At 36.6% G+C, this 9,208-nt stretch overlaps 1 long non-coding RNA gene across 1 annotated transcript; it reads right to left on the bottom strand.

Annotated features, from left to right (window-relative positions):
• Positions 1-4,464: 4,464 nt before the first annotated feature.
• Positions 4,465-7,812, bottom strand: LOC307149854. The gene is made up of 3 exons (XR_013819629.1): positions 7,649-7,812; positions 5,970-6,083; positions 4,465-5,117 (listed from the first exon to the last, which is right to left on the bottom strand). It is a non-coding gene; the product is annotated as an uncharacterized lncRNA (long non-coding RNA).
• Positions 7,813-9,208: the final 1,396 nt, after the last annotated feature.

The following is a 9,208-nucleotide window of genomic DNA, read 5'->3' as shown; positions in this document are numbered from 1 at the left end:
TTGTATTACGCAAGGGAAATCAGAGCCGTTATATACTGCAGGCCAGGGTGCGATTTGCCAGGGGGGATGCGTGGGATTTCCCCCTTTCTGGTCAATGCATCCCTGCCTCTGCTTAATTATTTTTATCCCCGGTGGGGATAAATTTATCCCCCCCTCAAAGTGATCAGGGCTGGGTTTCCCGAAACCTTCTTTACGCTACGTCGTTCTTAAGTTACACCTTAAGCTGTACCTTATCGTTAATAGGCCTACGTGTTTCCCGAAACGTTCTTAGTTAAGTATACCTTCTGTAAGTCATACTTTCGGAAGGTTGGTCTGGACCACTCTTAGCTTTACCTTATCACTGTTGCAGGTCTATATGAATATAATTCTGAAGTTTTAATACACCCAGACAGTGTTCAGTTAGGCTAATTCAAGTGTTTTCATGCAAAGAATAAAACTGTCATTACACTGATTGTTAGAATTTTAATTATATTATTATATAATACAATTTTATAAATTAATTTTAATTAAAGAGCGCTTTTAAAGGCCAGTGAAAGCATAGGCTACTGTCAGTTAAGTCCTATTCGGACGCTAATATTGTTTCTCATGGGCTCGTACGGTATTTTAAACATTTACAGGGGTATGTCGGTTATTTTAGTGCCGTCCGAATCCATAATATCAGTGTTTTTTCTCACCCAACCCGCGTAAAAATCCCTGGCCAAATTAGTACCTACTGTTTTTTGACAAACAGGTCGTGTGGTAATTTAATTGCCGTTTGAATTCACATCTCCGAGTTTACAAGAAGAGATTCAAAATCCACTGTTTAAATCCTTTTTGATCACTGCCGAGCACAGTACGTGACGTACACTTTTATTACTGAAATGCTGGAAAGTATTTACAAGAACAATATTTCATCGCAGCTCCACCTCAGCGAACAAAAATGGGAAAGAGAAGAAAGCACATAAAAAATTAAAATGGTTATTATGACAGCAATATATAGCCTACAATTTTAAAATATGTTGGCAATGCTATTATAGACTATTAGCCTATAGTTTGGATTATTTTTTTAAATATCCCATGAGTCCTAATAAATGCAATTTAAACTATTTCTGAAGTGCTTATTTTATAAAGAACACCTCTTTCTCACATAAACAGCCCCTGCACGAGTGAATAATTGATTCTCGAGCCATCGATATCAACCAATTCAGCACCATCGCCACGGACAGCACTATGGAAGTAAAATAATGTCAAATGTTTTTGAAACAAAAAGCCTGTTGAATTGCACTACTTGAAAAAAATAGGCATTGCATTAACCATGCTTGCATTTTAATGCATTGTATTTTTAGGGCTTGCATTTCTATGGGCTGAAATTCAACATGGTTGAATATTTAAGCTGTGAATATTTCAATTAAAAACATTTCAAACACATTTTCATTTTTAAAAATTCAATAATCCATATTCACCTTTCATATTTCACTTACAAAATATTCAAACTGTTTAAAAATACAACCTATAATATTCAACAGGCAATTTTCGGTCCATTTTATTTCGCTTTGCAAATTCGCTTCCACAAATTCAGTGGTTCAAATTCGACAGTAAATTCAACGGAACTGCAGGAAAAGCAGTAGATTACCGAGATACTCTCCATCTGCTGTTAGTCAACCTCACCAGCAGGTGGTGCAAAAGCGCGTGTTGTTGACGAAAACCAGCAACAGTCAGAGCAAGCCATTCATTCATAAAATGAAAATGATTATCGTGTCAGTATATATGCGGAAAAGATGATAAAGACACAAAAGCTGTGTTTGTTTCATTCAATACCTTCATTGTTACTTTCCCTGTGTAGCATGTCATCAGCTTTCTCTACATGAACAGGATTATAATCGGTTTCCCTCAATACCTCATACTAAAGGATTCCCCTTCCGTCGGGACAAAACGCTTAACGTAGTTTATGGACTAATACAGTGATATAAAAGACCAAACTCGCACCTTATTTGGGATGTAGGCTGTAGGCTACTATATAGGCTAGACGGACTAAGAATATGAACGTAACGCGCAAAGTTTCATGCAGAGCGTTTCGTGATATAGCCTACTGGCATAAAATCAACACTTTCTCTTCTCTTTTCTCTCTCTCTCTCTCTTTCTCTCTCTCTCTCTCTCTCTCTCTCTCTCTCTCTCTCTCTCTCTCTCTCTCTCTCCAGTATATATATATATATATATATAGTAGACTATGCGTGTATTGCATTAGCTTAAACTGGGAAGAGTCATAGCACTTGCATATTGTTGTCCTCCTATTAACTGTAAATCGCTTTTGATAAAAGCGTCTGCTAAATAAATGACTAAATGTAGCCTAATAAATGTAAAATTGGCTTGATATTGGACATTCGCACATTTAGGGACCGTCTCAAAAGTTGCATAAAACATTGGCATACACGTTTCTAACTTCAATAGCAAACTTTAATTTATTTGAATAAATATCAAAAATCCAAAGGGTGTGCAGTATGCCTGACACTACATGAACACTTTACAGTTGGTGTTATGACTGTAAGTCGTTCTATTCACATGCTATTGAAGTTAGAAACGTGTATACCAGGGATGGAAATTAACTTTTTTGTCCACCGGCCACTGTGGCTGGTGGATTTCAAAATCTACCAGCCACTCAATGTTTTTACCAGCCACTTTCTTGTTTTTAACCGACAATGTGTAACTGCATGTGAAAATTAATACTACAAGATCTACAATACTTAAAGGGATACTCCACTTTAAAATGAAAATTCTGTCATCATATACTCACCCTCATGTTGTTTCAAACCTGTATGAATTTCTTTCTTCTGCTGAACAGAAAGGAAGATATTTAGAAGAATGTCAGTAACCAGAAAGTTTCTGGTCTCATTGACTTCCATAGTAGGACAAAATATATAGGCCTACTATGGAAGTCAATGAGACCAGAAACGGTCTGGTTACTGATATTTTTCTCAATATCTTCCTTTCTGTTCAGCAGAAGAAAGAAATTCATAAAGGATTGAAACAACATGAGGGTGAGTATATGATGACACAATTTTCATTTTAAAGTGGAGTATATCCCTTTAAGCAGTTTATTTAATCTCAAGTCTCAATGAAATACTGACATTTTCTCTTTCTCTCTTAAATTTCTCTTTTTTACCTGGATGTGGCATTTGGATGATTCGTGGTATTTTATGGCTTCCAGTTTTACGTTTTTAGTCCCAACAATGAAACTATTAGGCCCTGTTTACACGAGAACGCTCGCGGGTGAAAACGTAAAAATATTTGATCAGATGTGCCTTTCGTTTAGACGGCGACGGCGTTTTTGGAGCTTAAAAACGCAAAAAAGTGAAACCATCCTCCAGAGTGGAAATCTTAAAAACGCTCCACCGTCGCGTTGGTGCGTTCACACCGGACGCGAATAGCGCGTGAGGCGCGAGTGATTTCAATGTTAAGTCAATGCAAAGATGTTTTCTCTGCAGACCTCTTAACCAGCTCTTAACGCCTGCGATGTAACGCCACATTTTCTTTGAAGGTGTGCCTACTCTAAAAGTGTCCGCCGTCCGTGTGAAACAGTATGCTATTTTTATTTACCCGCCACGGTGGCCGGTAGGTGAAGCGAGTTTACCCGCCACAACACAAAATCACCCGCATTTGGCTGGTGGCGGGTGCTAATTTCCATCCCTGGTGTATACCAATGTCGTATACACTTTAGAGACGGTCCCTAAATGTGCGAATGTCCAACGTCAAGCCAATTTATGCCAGTCTATCACTGGGAAACGCTCAGCATTAAACTTTGCACGTTATTCTGATTCAATCTGCTTGCCTGCGAGTTTGGTCTTTTATATCACTGTAATTAGTCCATTAAGCTACGTTAAGCGTTTTATATGTCCAGCTGGGGAATCCTTAAGTATTGAGGGAAACCCTAATAGCCTGCATGCAGCACATCGCCACAATATAAAGTTAAGGCAATTAAACAAACAAGAGAAATATATGTCAACCTCAAAAATGTAACATTAGATCTGTATATCCGCATCGGGGGAATAACATTAATATCGTTCATGGTAGAGAAAGATGCATGTAGGCTACACAGGGAAAGTAACCGTGAAGACACTGAATTTAACATAAAACCGCCGTCATAATAATCACAAATACATTGCTGTTAAATGAGTTTTATGAATGAATGGCTTGCTCTAACTGTTGCTGGTCTTCGTCAACAACACGCGCTTTTGCACCACCTGCTGGTGAGGTGAACTAACAGCATATGGAGAGTATCTCGGTAATCTACTCACTTAAAAATGTTGGGTTAGAAATAACCCAACGAATAACCCAACTGTGGATTGGTATAGCACCTTCCCAACTGTGGGTTATTTTAACCCAATGCATTGGGTTAAACTCCAGTTGGGTTAAAATAACCCAACAGTTGAGTTAAGTATTTATTTTTATTTATGACCTTATTTTAATAAATAAAATACAAATTGTTTTCAAATACAGATTGTTTATTTGTATAAACAATACATATGTTTCAACAAATATATTTTTCAATTACAAACTATATATTGGGGAGTCTAGCATTTAATGTAAATATACATAATTGTGTACATAAATTCAAAATGCACAAGTGTATACAACACACATAATAAATTCAAAACCTATGCAAATATGTACAAACAGTACACATTCAAAACCTACACAAAAATGCACATAGCATACATACAATTGTACAGCATACAGCACACAAAAATTCAAAATGAACACTAAATTTAGAACTACACATTAATAACCTATACATTTAATTCAATAACCTATACAAATATGGACAGAATACACAAATTAATAACAATAAATCCTAATCACAACTTTAATGCACTGAATGCATTGATGTGTTAGTGTAAACATACCTTGAGTAATAAAACTACAAATACATATGTTGACTACTGGACCTAATGATGATGATGATCAAAGTTCTTAATGAGGCAGGACCTCCTCCAGATATATTAAAATTTGCATGCTACAAAAACTCCCAAAATGGGTGCAGAGGTCTTGAAATAGTTTATGTCATAGATGTAAAACATTTTTGAAACACATCAAGTCATGTGGATCCGGGCTTGTCTCACTGTTTCTCACTTGTCTCCAACCTTAAAAGAATAAATAATGTTCAGTTTGGCATGCACTGTGACAACATCAACAGTGTTAAATTATGAAAAAGTTATATCAAAGCAGAGCTGTATTGAATTAAATTATGGTCACTCTAATTAGTCATTACACCTGCTGTTAAATGGTTAGTTCACCCAAAAATGTAAAATCGGTCAATAATTACTCGCCCTCATGTCTTTCCAAACCTGTAAGACTTTCGTTCATCTTCGGAACACAAATAAAGATCTTTTTGATGAGTCTTACAGATTTCTGTCCCTCCATTGACAGCTACACAACTATCACTTTTAATCCCCAGAAAGGTAGCAAACACATCATAAAGGTAATACATGTTACTCCAGTGGTTCAACCTCAATTTTATGAAGTGACATGAGTATATTCTATCCCTTAACCATAATTTATCACTTTATTTACAACATATTAAACTCAAACGCATGTTCACGAGAGCACATCGACATTAACATGTTGTGTTAATGCGCGAGCAGACGACAAGAGCGTGAATGCAACAATTATGTATTTTTGCACAAAGCACTCGCGTCAGTTCATAAAATTCAGGTTAAACCACTGGAGTCACATGGATTACTTTAATGAAGTCTTTACTACCTTTCTGGGGCTTGAAAGTGGTAGTTGTGTATACTGTCAATGGAGGGACAGAAATCTCTCAGATTTCATCTAAAAGATCTTCTTTTGTGTTCTGAAGATGAGCGAAAGTCTTACAGGTTTGGAACGACATGAGGGTGAGTTAATCATGACAGAATTTTCTTTTTTTGGATGAACATGAGCTGAAGAGCAGTGTAATTTATCAAAATTGACTTGATAGTGTTGCTTTTACTTACAGGCCAAATGTCATTTAAGCTGCGCTTCATTTCAGCATATGTTGGACACACCATTTTTCCATTTGTGAGGTATGGCGATGATGGAAGGATGTCAGGCCATTTCTCCAGGATCATCTTTGAAAGACAAGAAAAAAACAGTTTTCAACTATACCACACGTGTGTGAACCTAATTTCATATGCACTTAGACACAGCCAAAACAATTTTCCAAAATAAGACACCCCTTCCATATACAGTAGAGGGTATGCACTGACGTCACTTTCCCACCGAAGAGCTGTTGCGTGACTGGATTTAATAGGGGAAACTGCGAAAACGTGAGTAAAACAAACGATTATCAGTTTAAACTAAAGGTTGGACTCGATATAGTGTTCCTTACAACTTAACAAAGATCCAGTGATCTGTGGATATTGACATGCAGCCAGGAATCCTGTTTCCTGATATTTATATGAGCCTGATTTAGACACCAAAAAAAAAAAAAAAAAAAAAAAACTAATTTGCCTGTGAACGCTTTATATAAAGACTATATAAGTCCGGGTGATCACTTCTATCAATGTTATATATATTATATCGTCCAGCCCTAAAACTTTTATAGTTTTTTGTCAATGTTTATTTAAAAACATCCAATTATGCGCTCCATTTGCTTCTCTGTACTGTAGTGATGGGTCGGTCATGAATGATTCGTTTATTTTGAACGAATCTTTAATATGACTCGGGACTACTGAGTCTGTACTGGAAACAGAAATTATTAGTTCATCTCTTGAGTCTTCGGGTTCGAGTCCGAGTCTTTTGTTCTTCCTGTCAGTCCCATAGAGGCTATGCTGTCAGTACCGGAAAGAGAAATGATTAGTTCATCTCTCGAGTCTTCGGGTCTGATTCTTCTCTCTGAGTCTTTCATTCTTTTGTCACATGACAGTGCTGGACACATAAATGAGTTACTAATTTTTTAACAGTAACATGTTACATTTTTGGTCTCAAATTATAGCTTTTTAATTTCTTTAAATTTATAATTTAAGAATTTCTGTTATGATGGATCTTTTCCATATGGATGAGGTACTAAAGAGTTGGTAATGCTTTAAACTTTATCTATGATGGGGCAAACCACTTTGATAAAGATACATATTATATATATATATATATAGTCTAATAACAACAGTTCCGTGACATAAAACTAAATGACTCGAACCCGAGAGATAAACTAATCAATTCTGTATCCGGTACCGATTGCATAGCTCAGCTTATGTGGCTGTCACGTGTTGAAAGAAATGACTCGAACCCGAAGTCGATAGACTCGAAACGTGAACTAATCAATTCTCTATCCGGCATTACAGACTGCAAAGCTCAGTTTATGAGGATGTCACGGGATGAACAAACGGCTTAGATTGGGTAAACTAACAGACTGCATAGCCTGAAGACCCAGATAAATAAATTAATCGTTTCTGTTTCTCATAATTTGGCCTCTTCCTTGCATTGCATTTTTTTTCTTATTCTAAATGTGATCAACATTTGATGTGTTTGGGGAATTTGGCTATTGACATGTAACATTTAAATACATTCTGCTGAAATTAACGAAATGACTTGAAAAAATATTTATTAATTTTTATGAATGAGATGCAAAGATCCAAGTTAGTAAAATGATCCGAACTTCCCACTACTACGTCACGTGCATACATATTAAACTTACCATTCCAAGAAAACTGTGAAGTCTGGGATATTCTCTAATGATTTCTTCAGCAGTTCTTGCAGTTTGTTGAGGTGGTGTGTGTCTCACGAACTCCTCGACTTGGCTGTGAGGACTTCTTGCTTTCTTTTGCCACTCAATCATTGTCAGTCATCAAACAGCTCAGACTATATTGAAATAAAAAAATACTGTATTGAAATTACGGAAGACAGCTAAAAAAAATAAAATAAAAAAAAACATAAGTAATTATCTGTACCTGGATCTGTAGTAGCCCCAGCACTGCACATTTCGTATCTCTAATCATTATTCAACTTACCAACTTGTTAGAAGAGGGACTCCAAGACCGGTGCCAGATAAGGAAGACATCCAAAATGTGTACTGTACACTGTCCAGGACCAGAGTTGAGAACCATTGTCATCCAGCAGCATAATACTTTCATTTACTCCTTTCTGTGTTGGAATGAAGCAGAAAAAAATAAATATTTTCAGAAAAGTAAACTAACTTAGTCCTTAAAAACTTGTTACTACAGTAAATCAAGGTAATCTGTGTATTGGAAAACATCAACTTTCTTTAACTAATCATGAACTAATCGTTTATTTGTTGCACAATGTTTCCCATTTCAATGTTATTGGGAATATCTGCACTTTTTCATCTTTCTTTCATCTCGGGAGATTTCAGCGAATTCAAACGCTTCTCACTGCACCTTACAGCGCTGTTGTGGTGTCGTGTGACCGATGTCTGAGCTCGCGCCGCTGGGCCGAGCTGATAAATGGTCCGTGCACTACGGTTCATATGAGTAGAGCTCTTTCGTTCCGCATTTAGTGACAATTGTAGTCGCACCTGTACAAAAAAAGTACGTTACCAGTCTGGAGCACTGCTTCAGCTGTGACAGCTTAAAGTCCCTTTAAGACATTTGCTATCACGAATAAACAATTGCTATCCGTAAAACAGGCGTAATGCTAGTGATTTCAGACTAAGGCCTACTTAGTTTATAGTAGGTAACTGGTAGTAAACGGTTTCGCTAGTATAATGTTATAATTAATTACTTTATTACTGCTAGCGACCTAACGGCGATAGCTAGGATTAATTTCCAATCGATCTCACTTCCCGGAGATCATTAAAACGGTCTAAAGGGAACTTCGTTTTTAAAAAATATAAAATTCATATTTAGAATAATTATATTCAACGTCTCAGTACACAATACTTAATGTTATATATACATAAAAACGATATGACTTACCTTTCACAATCAGGATGCAGCAGCAGCTCCTGCGTTGACTGTCTGTCACTGGACCGTTAAAATTTGAACCGTCGCTGCAGAAACCGTAGGCTATTTAACCCAACAGTCGGGTTATTTCTAGAAATTACCCAACGATTTTAAAAATGACCCAATATTTTTGGAAAATAACCCAACATATTGACCCAATATGTGTAACCCAACGGTTGGGTTACACAAATAACCCAACGTTTTTTACTGTGTACTGCTTTTCCTGCAGTTCCGTTGAATTTACTGTCGAATTTGAACCACTGAATTTGTGGAAGCGAATTTGCAAAGCGAAATAA

This window comes from Squalius cephalus (genome assembly GCF_949319135.1).
Source record: "Squalius cephalus genome assembly, chromosome: 2".
In the NCBI taxonomy this organism is placed as follows: domain Eukaryota; kingdom Metazoa; phylum Chordata; class Actinopteri; order Cypriniformes; family Leuciscidae; genus Squalius; species Squalius cephalus.
Note: the sequence above shows the minus strand (reverse complement) of the source record. Positions and strands in the feature narration are given on the sequence as shown.